Source organism: Chlorocebus sabaeus, chromosome 22, assembly GCF_047675955.1.
Source record: "Chlorocebus sabaeus isolate Y175 chromosome 22, mChlSab1.0.hap1, whole genome shotgun sequence".
Classification (NCBI taxonomy): Eukaryota; Metazoa; Chordata; class Mammalia; order Primates; family Cercopithecidae; genus Chlorocebus; species Chlorocebus sabaeus.
The window spans coordinates 100,579,874-100,597,490 of NC_132925.1; the positions used below are offsets into that span (position 1 = coordinate 100,579,874).

At 50.4% G+C, this 17,617-nt stretch overlaps 1 protein-coding gene across 2 annotated transcripts in view; it reads right to left on the reverse strand.

Annotated features, from left to right (window-relative positions):
* The window catches only part of LOC140709874 (beta-defensin 109-like), a 167,578-nt gene that overhangs the window by 26,748 nt on the left and 123,213 nt on the right, over positions 1-17,617 (reverse strand). The window contains exon 4 of one of the 2 annotated variants that reach the window (XM_073010332.1): positions 5-281. The exons of the other annotated variant lie outside the window; for it this stretch is intronic. The gene's annotated coding sequence lies outside the window, so the exon portion shown is untranslated. The remainder of the gene's footprint in view (positions 1-4; positions 282-17,617) is intronic. 2 annotated transcript variants of the gene reach the window in all.

A 17,617-nucleotide genomic window follows, 5' to 3' on the forward strand; every position in this document is an offset into this window, starting at 1 on the left:
ATACCGAAGTCCCCATGGCATCCTTCCCTGTGTGCTTCCTGGGCTGTGTCTAGGGGCCAGCTCCTTCCCTGGTGGCAGCCCTCTGATCTTAGGGATGAGAAGGACCCTGGGTCCAACAGTTTTCTGTTTCCATGAGCCTCAGTTTTCTTGGCAGCCAGAGGGGAAATGGTGGCGGAACTCCCTGGGCAGCTCCCTGCTCAGAGCTCTTGCTGTAGGTCTCGTGCCGCCCTTGCCTTTAACCTTCAGACCACTGTGATCGGATGTGGGTGCTGCTAGTGTCCCTGTTAGCCATTGAAGAAATAGAGGCACAGAGAGGTTAGGAGTCTGGCCCACCGTCACACAGCAGGTAGGGGCAGAGACACAGAGCCCAGTACACTGACCACCACACCACCCTGCCAGCCTGCAGCCAGGAAGGTGTCCTCCATTAGGACCCGAGGTCAGCTCCTGGACTTCTCTTGTGGTGTCAGGAGAGCCACAGGCCAGTGAGGGTAGCCCCTGGGATCCCTCACTCAGTGTCCTCTGCTCCCAGACTTGGTTGGGCTGAGCCTGGCCGGTCCCACCTCTGGCCACTGGTCAGCCCTGCGCGAAGTGAGATGCAGGGATCTCCGCCTGTGTAGACGCTGCTACCCAGTATTGAAAGCCTTACCTGGGCTGCCCCCCAGCCGTCCCTACATGCCCCTCCCCTTCCGGCCCCCGGCCCTCATCCCAGTCCCAGGAATCCCAGGTTTTCCTTCTTGGAATCTCTTGGACCCAGGGAACACAGCTCACACGGTCTCTTTGCCAGTTTACGGCAAGGAAACCGAGGTTCAGAGACGATGGTTGTCCCGCGTGATTCTCACATACACTGCACTCTCCCAGGTCCCTTTCTTAAACACTTAAAATAAGGTGACTTTCACATCGCATGCAGTTAACTATTTCAACGCGATTAATGTGCTGGCATTTCTGCATTCACAGTCCTGTGCAACCACTCACGCCACCTAGTTTCAAAATGTATTCATCTCCCCAGAAGAAACCTCCCATCCTCACTAAGCAGTTACCCCTCCTTGGTATCCCCCAAGCCCCTCGTTGAATGGAAGGGGAAACTGAGGCCCAGAGAGAGACTTGCCAGTGGGCGGAGCTCTGATAATAAGGAAACAGGCACCCATCTGCTGGTTCAATCCGGGGTTGGTTTTCCACCCAGCAGAGGTGACAGAGCCAAGAGGTTCTGGGAGCGCCACAGGTGTCACTGGTTCAGTCCTGGGTTGGTTTTCCACCCAGCAGAGGTGACAGAGCCAGGAGGTTCTGGGACCCCATGCTTGCAGCCAGAGCCCTGCCCCCAGCCTCGCCACCAGGGGGTAGCAGAGAACTTTCCAGAACCGGCCACGGGGCTGGCGGGAAGCAGCGGGTCAGAGCTGCTGACAAACCTCACGAAGACCCCAGATTGCTGTCTCTGTGGGTTGGGCTTGGGAATTGGAGAGGAGGCCGCATGATTGGAAACGTGAAGACAGCACGGCCTGGCTGGAGGAGCCGGAAGCGCCGTCACGTTGACTCAGGACACAGACCTCCTACCCGCTGGGCCGGGCCTGCAGCCATTCTTCTCGGGGTGGGGTCCGCAGGTCCGGCTTGCTCTCGGCCCCCGACCTGCCTCAGAGTCCGGGGGGCTTTGGAACTCTGCCTCCCCATTTCCACCCACCCTGGCTGGTGCCATGAGGGGCCTCGATCCTGGGATCCTGTTCCTCTTGGGCAGCAGAGACTGGGGGACCAGAGGAGATGACGGGTCTTCAATCCCCACATTCAAACCCCAGCCCACCACTGACAGTCTAGGGGTTCGGGATGAGGGAGTTGAGGTCTCTGAGCCCCAGTTTTGTCACCACTAAAATGAGGCCGACATACTGGTGAAGAGTGCCAGTCCCCAGGCTAACAGAGGCCTGTTTCCTACTGACAATACCTCTTACTCCTAGGAACAGCTCCAACAACCACACACTAGGGAATGCTCAACCCAGGCCAACTTGTCAGAGGCACGTGAACCAGAGCGACTCCATCTTGAATGGGGGCTGGGTAAAGGGAGGCTGATACCTGCTGGGTCGCATTTCCAGGAGGCTGGGCATTCTTAGTCACAGGATGAGATAGGAGGTCGGCACAAGATACAGGTCATAAAGACCTTGCTGATAAAGCAAGTTGCAGTAAAGAATCCGGGCAAAGCCCATCAAACACAAGATGGCCACGAGAGTGACCTCTGATTATCCTCACGGCTCATTATGTGCTAATTATAATGCATTAGCTGCTACAAGACACTCCCACCAGCGCCCTGACAGTTTACAGATGCCATGGCAACATCTGGAGGTTACCCTACGTGGTCTCAGAAGGGAGGGCAGAAACTCTCAGTTCTGGGAATTGCCTACTCCTTTCCTGGAACACTCATGAATAGTCCAACCCTTGTTTAGTGTATGATCAAGAAATAACCATGAAAATGGGCAACCAGCGGCCTTTCGGGCCACTCTGCCTATGGAGCAGCCATTCTTTTCTTTTCTTTTCCTTTCTTTTCTTTCCTTTTCTTTTTCTTTTTCTTTTTTTTTTTTTTTGAGATGGAGTCTTGCTCTGTTGGGCGAACTAGAATGCAGTGGCGTGATCTTGGCTCACTACAACCTCCACCTCCTGGGTTCAAGCGATTCTCCTGCCTCAGCTTTCCTAGTAGCTGGGATTACAGGCACCTGCCACCACGCCCGGTTAATTTTTTGTATTTTAGTGGCGACAGGGTTTTGTCATGTTGGACCAGGCTGGTCTCGAACTTCTCATCTCAGGTGATCCACCTGCCTCGGCATCCCAAAGTGATAGGATTCCAGGAGTGAGCCGCTGCGCCCGGCCAGAGTAGCCATTCTTCTATTCCTTTTCTTTCCTAATAAACTTGCTTTCACTTTATGGACTCGCCCCGAATTCTTTCTTCTGTGAGATCCAAGAAACCTCTCTTGGGGTCTGGATCGGAACCACTTTCCAGTAACAAACTTGCTTAACCTCTCAGACCCTTCGTCTCTTCATCTGTAACCAAAGACAAAGACTCCCCCGAGGTTCCAAAAGTGTGGAGAGAACGCATGGGAAACGAGGGGCACAGAGTTGGTGTGCAGAACCAATATCACAGACCGGGTGTCAAGCCACTGTCATACTGGAAGTAATATCATGCTCTCCCCCACAAGTTATGAGGAATAATATCACAGGGGGGTGTGTACCTTTTCCGGTAGTGGGAGTAGTATCATCATCTCTACCTTTAGATGACAGGAACGATGTCACAGGGTGGGTGTACACCCCGTGTGTTTTTGGAAGCAATGTCATTCTCTCTTCTAGGTTTTACGATTCACATCACAGGCTGGATATACACCCCTTGTTATACTGGATGGAGTCTCATCCTCTTTCCTCCTGTAACTTTAGAACAATATCTCATGGGGGTTGTATATCTTTTCAATATTGGTAGTAATACCATCTTCTCGTTTCCTGGATATAAGAAACAATATCACAGGAGGGGTGTACACCCCTTGCAATGTTGGTATTAATATCACCTCTCCCCTGTGGTTATTAAGGACAAAATCCCAGGGTGGCTGTACGGTTCCTACTTTATTGGGAGTAATAACATCCATTTACCCCCTGGATATAAGGAACCATATCACAGAAGAGTTGTCCACCCCCTTCGAAATTGTCATCCATGTCATCTTCTTCCCGCCTGGATATTAGGAACAATACCCCAGGTTTGGGGGCGGTGTACACCCACTGCGATATCGAAAGTAAAATCAGCCTCTTTCCCGCTGGATATTAGGAACTATATCACAGGTGTGTGTGCACCTTCTGGGATATTGGGAGTACTATCAGCCTCCACACCCCGCTGCATATCAGGAACAGCATACAGGGGACAGGGTGGTTACACCGCCTGCGATATTAAGAGCAATACTCTTCTCTTTCCCCTGTACATTAGGAACTACATCACAGGGGTCTGTACACCTTCAGCGATATTGGGATTCGTGTTATCCTCTCCCCCATTGAATGTCAAAAACGATATCACAGAAGGGTGTACACCCCCTGCAATATGGCCAGTAACATCATCGTCTCTACCTTTGGATACTAGAAACAACATCACAGAGGGTGTGCACACTCCCCTGCAATATTGGGCATAATGTTATCCTCTCTTCCCCTGGATATTAGAAACGATATCCCTGGAGGTGGGAGGTTGAGTACATTAAGAACAACATCACTGGGTGGGTGTACTCCCCCTGTGATGTTGGGGGTAGTATCATTCTCTCTTGCCTAGGATATTAAGAACAATATCACAGGAGGGGTGTACAGCCACAGTCCCTGCGTTATTGGGAGTAATAGCGTCTTCTCCCACTCTACATATAACGAACAATATCCCAGGGTTTGTGTACATCCCTTGCGATATTCGGCATATTGTCATCGTCACCCAACGTGGATGTTGGGTGTAGTGTCTCAGAGGGGTGTACACCTTCTTCGATATTGGGAGTAATATCACCCACTCCCCTCAGGGTCGTAGGCTAAATATCGAAGGGGTTTTACAAGTCGTGCGATATGGGCAGTAATATCATCCTATCCCCACCTGGATGTTAGGAACCATATCACAGGCGGCTGTACACTTCTTGGCATATTGGGAGTCTTATCATCCTCTCCCATCTTGAATATTATGAAAAATATTACAAACGAGGTGTACACCCGCTGAGATATTGAGAGTAATATTATGCTCTCCTCTTCGGGATATTAGGAACAATATCGCAGGAGGTGTGTGCAACCCCTGCGATAATGGGAGTCATATCATTTTCTCCCCTTGAATATAAGAAACAATATCACAGGAGGATGTACCCCTCCTGTGATACTGGGAGTCATATCATGTTGTTCGGAACAACAGCACAGTGGGTGTGTAAAACCCCTGCGATATTGCCATTAGTATTATCTTCTCCATCCCAGGATATACAGAACAACATCACAAGGTGATGTACACCCCTGTGATATTGGGGGTAATATCTTCCTCTCCCCGGGTGGCTATTACTAATATCTTCGTCTCCCCGGCTGGATGTGAGGGAAAATATCACAGTGGAGGTCCAGGCCCTCTGCGATTTTGGGAGTAATATCATCTTCTCGTACCCTGGATAGAAGGAACAAGATGATCGAAAGGATGTACACACACTGTGGTAGTTTCAATAATATCATCCTCTATCCCCTGGTTATTAGGAAAAACATCATAGAGGAATGTACACTTTCTGCGATATTGGGAGTAATATCATCTTCTTCCTGTCGGATATGAGGAACAAGTCTATTATTAATATTAATAAATATAATAAAAATTAATATTAATCATCGACATTAATGACAAGATACTAAATATTAATACTGATTAAAAATATTAACGATGAGTATTAATAATTAATATTAACACTATTAATAATAAAATATCAACAATTAATCTTAATACTGAGTGATGCTGGCAAAAAACGATAATATTAAAAATTAGTAACATTAATAAATGATATAATTATTAAACGTTAATTTTTGACATCATCTATTTAAAATAATTATCTATATTAATGGTAAAATATTAATTGATAATATTGATAATTATTACAATCAATTTTTGATGTTTAATAATTACATCACTGTTCCCTGAGCAATACACTGAAGGTGTACACCCGTCTGTGAAAGAGTTCATTATTTCCAGAGGGGGAGACGATATTACTCACAATATCTTAAACAGGCTATGAGTCCACCATGGCTCCCAACAGCCAAGGTGGGGAGAGGGGATGGCTATTGGTCCCCACCTCGTGGGAGGTGCCTCACCCCCCTGCGAGGGGGCGCCCAATAGCCAAGTGGGGGAGAGGGGGTGGCTATTGGGCCCCACCTCGCGGGGCCTCTACCTGTGCCTCAGCTCCCACCCTGGCACCCTCCAATCTGTTCACACAGACTGGAGACCCATCTATAAAAAACATTCATCTGATCCAGTCATTGAAAACCCTTTGCTAACTTCAAGTACACGTCAAGCCTTTCTCGAGAATCCCTGCTCCGCCTGGTTCTGACACCAGGTCCCACTCTAGCTCCAGCCACCCCAGGTCCTCCTGGGGCCTCTGGATATGCTGGCCGCCGTGTGCGTCACATTCAGGCACAGTGGTGGGCAGGAGAGCGACCCCCAAGGGAATCCCGGTCCCAATCCCTGCAACCTGGGACTGTTCCCTCATGCGGTGATAAAGGTGAATTCTGACGACTACCCAGGTGGGCCCTAAGTGCCACGACCTGCATCGGCAGATGAGGGGTGCAGAGGCTGAAGGCCGTGGAGCAGGATGCTGCACACCCACATGGGAGGAGGCGGTGCCAGGGAACAAGGCGTGCAAGGCCCGCAGCTCTGGGCACCTGAATGGGCCACGTGGGACTCTCCTGGAGCAAACACTCCGGTCTCAGTCGATGGCTCCTGCCCTCCAGAGCTGTGGGAGAGGGAGTATTATTTTCCAGCCCCAGATGTATGGTCAGGGTCACAGCGGCCACGGGACACACACAGGCACCTTCCTCAGCTCTGACCCAGAGGGAAATGCCATTTCCTCAGGAAAATGCCGCCTGGTTTCTAGGACCGCAAAGTTCCCTCTGTCAGGGGCTCTCGGGGCACCCCATGTCCTCTCTTCATAGAAATCACCCCGTTGTCTCTCCCTGCAGTTACCTCGTGGTTATTTAACTTGCAGTCCTCACTAGGCTGCAAATTCCATGAGGGCAGGAACGGTGGGCTGGGCTCACACCACTGCACCATCAGCAGGACCCCGCCGAGTCCAAACAGCAGGCGCTCAAGAAATACTTGTCTCTGAATGACATAAGCACAGTATTCCCCAGGCAGTCGTCTGTCCATCCGTCCGTCCTGGTCAAGGGCTGATCCTGCAGGATTCCCTAACAGGCCTCCATGGGACTCAGCCAAGAGTAAAAGCATGAAGTCGGGGTGTGGACTTGAGACTGGGAGCCACATGAGAGTCTATGTACGAAAGTTTAACATCCACTGGGAAATTTTCACTTGAGTACCTCGGATGAAATTTAAAAGCGCATTTTGTTGAATAAACACAGGCTTGATTAAACCATTCCAACCTATACTTGGTTTTTTGACAGATTCTTTTCCTCCCAAAATAATTGGTTGATGTATTCAAACTGAACACGGGCTCTAGTTAGAAGGCCTCTTTGCATTGTGTAGAAGCCGAGGTGGGGAGAGAAACAGGCAATGGGAAGAATTCCCGTCTTTGTGCTTAGGAAGGACAGAGGACAGAAACCCGTCAAAAGTCCAAAGAGCCCACAATTGCCTTCTTGAAGGGCCAGTGCAGAATTCTGAGGGTGTCACTGTTCCACCTGTACTGGGTCTCTCTCTAATTGCGATCTAAGACTTAAGATGCCATAAGGCTTTAAGACTTGCCCTTGGTGTTAGAGAATCCCGGGCATGGGAAGGAAAATGTGGGTGGGGCATCAGGACCCCCAGAGGCACAAAGCCTCATGGGTTATTTTTCCAACTGAATCTCCCCCGCAGCCCACCCTGAGGTGGGGAATTACTGTCACTCATTCAAAGAATGACAATCGCTTAATGGCAAAAGAATTCTGCAGGCAAAGCAGCTCTCCCAAGAGGCTGATTTGTGCCCGAGAGGGTCTGAGTTCTGGTCCCGCCAGGCTACTGCTGTGGGTGCGTGGAACAGCTCAGCCCTGACACCTGAGCCACGCCCCCGACCGTGTGCTCCTCTCAGTGTAAACGCAGTGACAGCTGGGATGGAAGAATCCGCCTTTGCTGGAGCTTAGATACAGCTTTCCTGAACTCTCTCCTCATTACCTAGATGGCATCTGAAGCCTGAATTAGTTTCTAAAAATAGCAAGTCACTCCAGCCGTGCCTCAGGCAATTAGTCAAAGTAGCACTGACAAGAAAAAGGCCGATCCCAAGCGTGGCCCTGCGTGGACAGCAGCTGTGAGCCGCACTCGTCAGGCAGAGCCTGTGACCTCAGCCATTCTTGCCACACAATGGGATGTGCCTGGCAGACACAACCCCCTGCAAGGGCACACACACACGATCCTGCTAGGAAATTCCCTAAGGAGTCCCATGGGAGCGAGAGCCCCAGGCTACAGTTCAAACATCACCGGCACGTTGCTCCGTGGGTGTAAAGGACTATACATTGGTGGTGAAAGATAAGGTGGCGTTTGCTACAGCGTTAAGGTAGAAAAAAGCCTCTGACTTCTCTGTGAGAACCACCTTGCTCTGTGAATCTGCAGGGAGGCCAGTTTTCCCATGACTGCTATCGCTCATGGCAGCCGAGCCTCTACTGAAGTCGGTGGCCAGACGGGGCAGGGGGTAGGGGTCCCGTCCCTGCTACAGCAAGGGACCCGCAGCAAAGCACAGCCGCTGGCCGGGGTTGTGCTGCGCCGCACGTGGGGTGCGAGGGTGGAAGCATGTGTGGACATCTACAAGGTGCTAAAGGAGAGCGAAGCCAGCGATGGCCGGAACATAATGGCATTCAATGAACAGGGGTCAAACACGGGGCCCAAGAAAGTCCAGGGAACGAGCCGGGGCCAGCCTCTGCAAGGCCAGCACAGCACCAGGGAACACGACAAGGAGAAGCCCAGGAGAGAGATGGCCCTCAGCTCGAGTGGGAGGCACAGGAGGCTGCAGCCGATCTCACGGCCCCTCCGCTCCCTTCCCTGCACTGGAAGTCAGTTCTGAAGGAAGAACCTGGAACAGAACCGCTGTTTTCCGAGGTTCTGTGCCAAGCTGAACTAAGGAGTCTCCAACAGGGCTGGGAGTTTTCACCGCAAACTCCGGAGGTGGTTTGGATGTGAATATCTAAGGTAAAGGCCAGTGGCTGCTCTTCAGAAGGCACCAGGCGGACAAGCCACTGATGTGACTCCACCTGCCAAGGTGGCCATAGTCCCGTTTGCAGCTGAGTGAGGACACTCTCTGCAGCAAAGGCCTGTGGGAACTCCCACAGGTCCTCATGTCCAGCTCATGACCATAGAGGTGGGTCAGCTTATCAGGGACCTGAGGGGCCACCATGTGGCTGTCAGCACCACGCCCATCACCGGCAGGATCCACTCCTCCCAAAGCACATGTTGGTGAAGCTGCCTGCCCAGGAGGACTTGATTTCAGCTCTCTCAAGAACCTCTCATCTCACCAGGAAGGCTGTGGTTCCAGGCAGCGGCCCCCAGTGGACACGGCTGTGTCCCAGAACTCTTACGTACCACGCACTCAAACCCCTTCCTGCAGGCTCCCACAGCTGGTCCTGCAGCCTCGCTAGTCAACGCAGGCAGGAGAGGCAGGCTCCAGAGAAATGGTGCTCACCGCTCCCCTAGTCTAGGTGGGATAGAAACATGACCCCAAGGACTGAATATATCATCTCACTTTTAATCAATAAAGACAGATTCTCCCTAAGGCAGAGAAGCTAAATAATTTACCCTGTTCTAGCCAGGGTGACCGACATAAGTCAAGCTAATAAAGAGTGGGGGAGGGTGGGGAAGAGTAATAATAAATCTGGCTCATTCTTAGCACAGAAGAAACAAATTGCTAAAATAAATGAAAGAAAGCAATGGGAGGCAATGGGGTTCTCTTACCTAGACAACAGCGTTCAGGCCAGTGTCAGTGCCCAGGCTTATTTCTGTGCCCGGGACATTGTTGCTAATCGTGGCCGGCACCACACACAGGGGGATGCAAAGCTCCTGGCGGCGGCCTCACGCCTCAGCCATGTCGCACGCGCTCTTGTAAGCCTGAAGCAGCAGGGCCAAGCGGTTAGCGGGGGGTGCCGGGTGCTCACCTGCCAGCCCCAGGGCCTGCGCTGAGTTCCAGGAAGGGACAGAAGGGGCCTGAATCACCAAGGGAAACCGGTTCATGTGAGTCAAGGGGCCAAGGGGAGCTCTGGAGGCCATGCGGTAGCAGGACAGGCCTCAGTGACACAGGGGACTGCCTGGGCACAGTCCAGGTCCTCGTGAAAGGGGAGGCCTGCAGGCAGCACAGCAGGGTGGGTGTGAGGCAGGCAGCAGAGCAGGTTGCAGGCAGTGGTGAGTTAGTCACGAGCGGGACAGCTCAGCTCTCGGCATCTCATCGTGGGTAAGGGAGGCCAGGATGGTCAGCAGGTTTAAAGGCAAAGCCAGTCCTGTAGCTTCCTGCAGGCCGGCCACGATCAGTGGGATGGGCACACAGCTGTAAGGACCATACCAAGTGACAGCCTTCATCGTGCAGAGGCAGCCTCCACGCTCAGGCAGGGAAGGAGGCAGGCAGCTGGATTACCGGCGGGTCACACTCAGCCCCACACCACATCTCTGCTCACCGGCAGGAAGCCGCACACAAAGCCACACAGGCGAGCAAGAGCCCGAGTTACTGCTCTGGGGTTCCACTGGGAAATGGGTTCTGGTGTCAGAAAGGGGAGCGGTTCTGGAGCCCATGTGCACCGGGATTTTCCAGACTCCACCTCAAGGTGTTAACCAAGGTAACAGCAGGACAGGTCTACACGCTCACTGTTCCCACCTCCAAGCGGCCCCACACAGCAAGGCATTTTTGTCATCCACCTGGTGGCAAAACCAACTATTTATGGACTTGGACATGTCCCTCTTCCTGTGAATATCCCCACATCTGCTGCAGAAATGCTACTGTTGGGACGCAGGGCGGGGCCCACATCTCCCCGGGAGAGTTGGACAGTGAGCGACCCAGGCTCTGCAACCCTGGTGCAACCCAAAGCATCCCAAGGCCAGGAGCCCGTGTGGGCCGAGGGATTCGGACAGTGGGTGGAGATCTGTGGCAGGTGAGTTCACAGCGTGGTGGGTAGGAGGGTAAGGTGGGTGGGTCAGTGCTGGGTAACCAGGAAGTGAGCTGTGAGCAGGGTCCCCCGCACCCCATGGCATGGCCTCCACATCCACCCAGGCCCAGCACATGCCCAGTTCTTGGGCTGCTCTGTACAGGCTCTGCCTTGCAGGCTCTGGCCATGGCAGTTTGTGCAGGACTTCAATCCAAATGGCAGCCTGCTTGCCAGCCAGAAACACTCATCTGGGGATACTCGCTGGCCTGGTGCCCAGGATGTGGCCCCGTCAGCACCATCACGTGGGGGGCTCCTTATGCTTTTCAGACAGGTGATGTCACTCCTTTCCTGTAGAATACCCAAGGTCAGGACTGACCAAGAGTGGTCACGGGGAGCTGGCTGCTTCTCCACGAAGCCCTGGCTGGAAGCCAGAGGGTGTGGGTGACTTGGGGCCAGGAGGGGCCTGAGGCACACAAGAGGGCAGGTGGGGGAGGTCTCGGCTCCTTAACTCCACATTGAAATCTGTGGGAATGACCACATTGCTGCAAATCCTCTCTCCCCTCCTTCCCTATCGCTCCTCTTCTCCTTCCTTCAGTCTCCAAAAAAGGGGAGGGAAGCTTCAAGATGGGGGAGACCCTGCCCAGAAAAGCATAAAACTCTCAAGACTGAACACAGCCGAGCCCCTGGGTCCGTGGTGGGGCCACTATGACAAGGAATTACTCTCAATGCTGTGGTCACCGCCACCTTCGCGACACCTGACGGCAGTGTGACACCCACCTACTGTGTTTCTGATGTGACCTGATCAAGCTTACAGGACAGAGTAATGCACCAGCCAGCACTAGGGAATGAAAGGAGTCCAACCGAAACTCCCTGCAGCCATATCCTGAGAATGTGTAACACCTGCTCTGAGGTATTTCATTCATTCTGTTCTGCCTGGAAGACCCACTCACCAGCACCGCATAGATTCTGAGGGGCTGTGGCGTCAGCTAAGCATCAATGCTGGCAAGAAGGAAATCACGAGTGAGGATGAGGACACACGTGTCCAAAGAAAATGACGACTTCACCGTATCAGATCCGCCCAAGGCTTCTGAAGCACAACACGGCCACGTCCTGAGCCAGACTCCTACTATGGAGCCCGCCCTGTGCTTGGAGGGACTTTCCGCAGCGTCCCTTGTCTCCAGCACCAGAAGCTGGGAGCATCCCTTCTCCCAGTTCTAACCAGAAACCTCCCTGGACGGTGCAAACATCCCCTGGGGCACAATCATCCCAATGAGAATCACCGAATTTACTGAACAACTGGAGCCATCCACAGACCCCAAACATAAATGCTGCCCAGGACCAGGCCATGAGTCATGGGGCACAGAGGGTGTGGCCGGACAGGGAAGAGACGCTCACTCCCACACATCCTCAGCCTCCGACGGCTGCAGGACAGTGGCTGGAGCGACCCGGAGCCATCCACATCAAGTCGCCTCACACCCTCATATCCTGAGTTCGTCACCAGCTCCTGTTCTATGGCCAGACAAGCCCAGTTCAGACCCAAATCCAAACCTTCTCAGGCTTCATCCTGTTTGGCCGTCAGTAAACAGGACTCTGGAGAACACAGCTGCCATGTTCACATCTCCGTCCCTCTCCCTTCAGGCATCCACAGAGGGACCCTCAGCAGCTTTTTCATCCCTGTCCCGGCTCCAGAGCAGCTGCTGCATTTGCCAGGGTGACCTCGATCGGCCGGCGTCACTCACCCATCACGAGACTAGAAGCACAGCACTCCCAAGACAGCCTCATTCCTCGGAGCTCAGGATCAGAAGCGCAATGAGGACACACACATACCCTTACCAAGGTGGCTGTGCCTGGCCAACGGAAGCCTTAACTAACTACATGCTCCAGTTCTTTCTCTATTGTGATCAGTTAACTTCAGGCCTGGCGCGGTAGCTTATCCGTGTAACCCCCATGCTTTGAGAGGCCAAGACAGGGGGACTGCTTGAGCCCAGAAGTTTCAGACCAGCCTGGGCAACACAGGGAGACCTCGTTTCTGTAGAAATAAAAAAAATTATTTTATTTCTACAGAATTAAAATTTTGTAATTCTACAAAATTATTCTATTTCTACAGGCATGCACGTGTAGTCCCAGCTACTCAGGAGGCTGAGGTGGGAGGATCGCTTAAGCCTAGGAGGTGGAAGCTGCAGTGAATCGTGATTGCACCACTCCATTCCAGCCTGGGAAACAGAGTGAGGACCTGTCTCAAAAAAAAAAAAAAAAAAAAAAAAAAAAAAAAAAAAAAGAAAAACAAAAAAAAAAAAAAAAAAGAAAGAAAATGAAATTGTTTAACCTAGCTTTGAGTAACTCGAATGAATGAAAAACTGAATTTAAAACAATCGCGTAATAAATCACACAGTCCCTCCAAGGGAAGTCAAAGCAGTTGGAACTGATCATTTGTGGGGTGTTTGCCTCACGTATTTCGGTTTTCAAATTTTGACCCTACACATTTGTTACATATTTACAAACTGAAAAACAACAAATAGAAAGTTATTTATAGCAGAGGACCCTGGAATTAAAGAGAGATTTTTTTCAAGCCTGGAAGTGTACATCACATACCACAAGGACCTCTACTTTGTGTGGAAACTTGAAAATAAAAAAGCAACAGGGAGCTCAACACCAGCTTTGTCCCACATCTTTCAGATGCTCAACTAACTGCAGTGATTGCTCTCAAATTCTCCACCCATTCTCTCTGGGTAAGATTCAATTAGGTAACAATTAGGAGAAAAAAAAAAGAAGCTTCAATCCCTCCCATTGCACACCCAACTTTCACAGACCCAAAAATCCAGCTAAAGCTGGCGAAAGAGCAGCGAAAGCCATGCTGGAATCCCCTCTTTGAAACAAGACACTCATGTCCATGTTCCCAGCGCGAAGGTCAGCCCAGAGCCGGGCCGGCCCCGCAGCAGCAAAGCCGTGACACCCATCACCAGGAGAACAGAAGCAACGTCTAGGTATCTTCACATTCCCAGCAGGAAGGTCAGCTCAGAGAGGGGCCGGCCCCGCAGCAGCAAAGCCGTGACACCCATCACCAGGAGAACAGAAGCAACGTCTAGGTCAGAGATTAGTGACTGCCAAAAATAAGGTGAAAGTTGCCCCCAAAGCCAGTGAACACGGGAAAACCTGGGCAGATTTCCTTCGCAAAGAAAGTGAAGAGAGTTTAAGATGCTCAGAAAAGCAAGAAACGAGTGCTAAACGTTACTTACTACAGGTGCTGTATGTTAAATGCTTTTTTTTATTTACCAGTGCTAGAAATAAGTTTCATGCCAAGGGTTTACAAAAAAAAAAAAAAAAAAAAAAAAGCAAAGAAAAACTGAAAAATATTCGTGAGAACTAAGTCGGACAAGAAAAATTAAAACTTGAGAATTAGTGAAAAATTTTAGACATTAAAATTTAAAAAAAAAAATGAAATGCTTCCTGCATTAGGTACAGATCTTCAGACTCCCACGTGAATAGCCGCGAATGGTGGCACGTGCCTGTGGTCCCAGGTACTCGGGAGGCTGAGGTGGGAGGATCACCTGAGTCCAGGAGGTTGAAGCTGCAGTAAGCTGAGATCACAACACTGCACTCAAGCCTGGGAGACAGAGTAAGATCTTGTCTCACAAAGAAACAAAACAAAACAAAACGAAACAAAAAAACCAGAAGAATATATTTCTATGTTTTATTATTGTCTCTTGGCAAAATACTCAACTAGCCCCAGTATTGCCTTAGATGTAATTTAACATCCCTGGTTTACACAGGGGAAAATGAGGTCAACAGCCAAGACCGAAGAAATAACAAATGCAATGGTGCGTTCAGGACAATGACTACCATTATAAAATATTCAGTTCAATTTCTACCCTCAACATCAAGGCAGGGGTTCATCATAATGGGTATTGGAGGTTTAAAGAAAATTTAGGCTCAGCATTTACAAAAAAAAAAGCGGATTTTAATGCTGGTGCAATCACAGGAGACTGCGGCCCAGCCCTCCTCAGCACTGCAGGTACTCACAGGCACTCCCGGGGTATTGGCCATGCTACGTCCCCGCCGGTGGCCACACAGAAGAAGAGGCAGTAAAAGTTTTTTGAGAATGAGATAAAAAATGCTCAGAGTCTAAAAACATTTTCTAGCGGGGGAGGAATAACGAGAAGCTCTCATTCGTGGTATTTGTAAAAGGCTGTTTCTAGCGCACTGGTAGATAAAAAGGGCCGGGGCACTCGGGTTAGCGTCAGCCGGCGCCCGTCTGTTGAGGCACACACGGACTTACGTCGGTGATAGCGTTCAGGGCTGTGTCTGCCCCGATGCTGAAATCGGAACCTGGCACATTGTTGGACACAGTAGCGGGAACCATGATCGTGGGCACACAGAACTACTTGTGTTTCTCCCGGGTGGCTGACAGTTCCAGGAGTCCCATCTAAATTGACCCAGTATCTGCAACGCTGGCTGCTCAGAAGCCGTGGTGTGGAAGGGCCAGGTCATCGCTTAGTCATACGGGGCACAAGCATGTCACTTGCCACTCCTGTCTTTCTATTTCATCAAACCCTATTTTCTCCCGAATATTGATCATAGCAAAGTCATTAGCCTTTGAAACACCAACTTGCTTTGTTCAAGAAGTTGAAACACACGTAAGTCTTTCTCGCCATGCTCAACACACACGACTGGCCATTTCCGAAGTCAGTGTTTCTGGAAAAAAAGCCTTGACCTGCCCCGTGAACGTTCACGCTGAGCACACTGTCGTGAGGCTGCTTGGCCAGCCAACAGGGGCAGGAGAGAACCGCAGGTGCGGTGTGGGGGGCCCTGCAAAGGCGCCTCACTCCCTCAATCAAGGGCGGTGCCTCCTGCCAAGCCAGAGTCTTCCTCCAAGGGGAAGCGGCGTTTTCAGCTGCCACCGCACCGACTTCAGACGGCTCAGCCAATGGGGCAACAGATTCAACAGAGTTCCATGTTGTTAAAGGAAAACTTCTGTTACCAGACAACCTTAATATCAGATTCAACGTAAAATAACCAACAAGGTTGTTTCCAAACCAACATGCTAGTAGTGCCTTATCCTTCAATGCTGCTTAAACACGGAGAAGTATGAGGAAAAAAGAGCATGGCACTTACTTCTTAAAAAATAACACCTCTTCCAGGTTCATCTTACCCATATCAGAAAGACTTAGAACTGTGGATTTCCTACAGGAACGTGGAGTGGGGGTGGATCCCCACGCTGACCCAGCCTCCCCACAGGTCAGTCAACCCCCATCACGGGGTTCACACCTCTCCAGGCCCCGTCATCTCAACAAGAAAACGTGGCATCTCTGAGCTCTCTTCGCAGGGAGCACCCGAATGGGAGCTAGAGAGAAACACAGACACATCCACCACTGCTTTAAAATCCTGAAATGCAATACATATTTAAGGACTTCATTAGTAGCTTTTTAAAACAGTAAGAACAGAGTGAGCCTGGTTTTAACCTCTCTGCCACAATAACACCGTGTACATCTGTCTTTTACTGTGTGTTCCTTCTCCAGCAGCTGCTGCCTAGCTGGCCGACTGCAGAAGAAGGGCCTCGGGTACTCCGGGGGGAGGCCCTCGGTAAAAGCGTGAGCGCCACGATCACGTCTCAGGACGCCGCACACATTAGGGTCGCCCACAGACCGCCGTTCCCAATGCCTAGAGGGCACTGAATGGACCTCCTGCTCTTTGTAAATGTCAACTCTCCTAAGCTACGTTGCCTTAAAAATTTTTAACTGTAGTCCACACATACTTCTTTGTTTCTGTCTTGTTTTTATCCTAGAGGCATATTATTACGGAAAATTAAGTTTGTAAGGTTGAAGGGTTTTCTGAAAGTCTCCTTCTAATCCTGGAAGGAAAAAAAATTGGGCCAGATGTGGTGCTCACACCTGTAATCCCAGCAGTTTGGGAGGCTGAGGCGGGCAGATCGCTTCAGTACAGGAGCTCAAGACCAGCCTGGAAAACATGGCAAAACGCTGTCTCTACTAAAAATACAAAAAATACAAAAAAAAAAAAAAAAATTAGCTGGGCGTGGTGACATGTGTCTATTCCCAGCTACTCAGGAAGCTGAGGTGGGAGGATACCTGAGCTCAGGAGGGGAAGGCTGCAGTCAGCCAAGATTTGCGTCACTGCACTCCAGCTTGGGCGACAGAGTGAGACCCTGTCTCAAAAAAAAAGAAAAGTAAAAACAACTGTATAAATCAGTACAGAAGGGAATTGGCTGGGCACGATGGCGCACGCCTGTAATCCCAGCACTTTGGGAGGTCGGGGTGGGCAGATTACCTGAGGTCAGGAGTTTGAGACCAGCTTGGCCAATATGGCAAAACCCCATCTCTAATAAAAGTATAAAAATTAGCCGGGCATGGTGGTGGGTGCCTGTAATCCTAGCTACTCAGGAGGCTGAGACAGGAGAATCACTTCAACCCGGGAAGCAGAAGTTGCAGTGGGCCAAGATTGTGCCACTGCACTCCAGCCTGGGCAACAAGAGCAAGAGTTCACTTGAAAAAAAAATTAAATTTAAATTTTAAAAAAAGGAGCTAATTTTTATTTAAGGGAAGGAAGAAGGACATTCAGTATTTGTACATCTCACGCACACATCTGCAGTGGTGACCTGAAATATTCAAGATACACATTCCTACAAATAGAGCTTAAAACTACTCAGCAAGTTACATGCTGAAAGCACATGCATTGTAAGAATGCTGCATTCGATTGTTTAAGCATCTGTATCCAATATTTTAGCATACTGGCAGTTTTCTCTTCAGGCACTGTATGCCAAAATTATTCCATGTTTAGTCATTCATTTTAGAATTTATGACTTGCTTTAGACAAAAAAATGTATTTAAACATAAGATACTAAATT